We start from the raw sequence: 812 nt of genomic DNA, 5'->3' as shown, positions 1-812 counted from the left end.
ATTTTTACCAAACAACTCCACGGCACCAAGGAGTGCACTTTCCCACCTGCGAAGAGTGCCTTCATTTAAATTCCCGTCCTCTCTGTTCTTCTCAATGCTTTTACAAATTGTTAAGACACTCAAAGGTTGGCACTGTATAAAGAAACCTTCTAAACAAGGGGCACTAGACCTCTGACAGCCTACCACTGTCTATTCTAAGCAAGGAGTAGTTCAAGTTGGCCAAGGAGGAGTTAAAAAGAAATGTTAGCAAGGTTGGCACACAATGAAGACATCCTATGGCTTGGATCAGTTGTGTTATCAAAAGCACTGTGTTAGTTACAGTGGTGTGTATGGGGGACAGCACTTATCTGCGATGACTCTTTACACTCTAGTCATTTTCAATGGGCTGTCTGGCTTCTTCATCCTAGGCTGCTGCTGCCATGGGGCTGCTGGGCACCTCTTCACTCCCGGTTTCAGTGGGGCCGTATTACACTGGCTGAGCTCAGGCCTAATGGAGAGCAGGGCTGTGGTCCAGCTTATCGTGGAGCTGGATCCCTGTTTTTGACAGGCTCCGGGCCAGCAACATGGCCTTTCCCTGTCTGTGGCCGCACGTGGATGTGGAAAGGACCCTAGGTTGGGTGAGCAATCTTCACCCCAGTTCTCTTTCTTGCTATGTACGCTGCACACTCTGGAGGTTCACCTGCCCACTCCAGGACAAACTCATTTTTCCCCTTACATCACTTTATCACTGACGTTCTCTGGCAACTGTTGCTCTGGTTTCAATGCCTCCCAGAATCTCACTAGCAGTATTTGTCATTCTGCCAACTGCCCCC

The sequence above is a fragment of the Peromyscus maniculatus genome, chromosome 2, assembly GCF_049852395.1.
Source record: "Peromyscus maniculatus bairdii isolate BWxNUB_F1_BW_parent chromosome 2, HU_Pman_BW_mat_3.1, whole genome shotgun sequence".
Classification (NCBI taxonomy): domain Eukaryota; kingdom Metazoa; phylum Chordata; class Mammalia; order Rodentia; family Cricetidae; genus Peromyscus; species Peromyscus maniculatus.
This window is presented reverse-complemented; position numbering follows the sequence as displayed.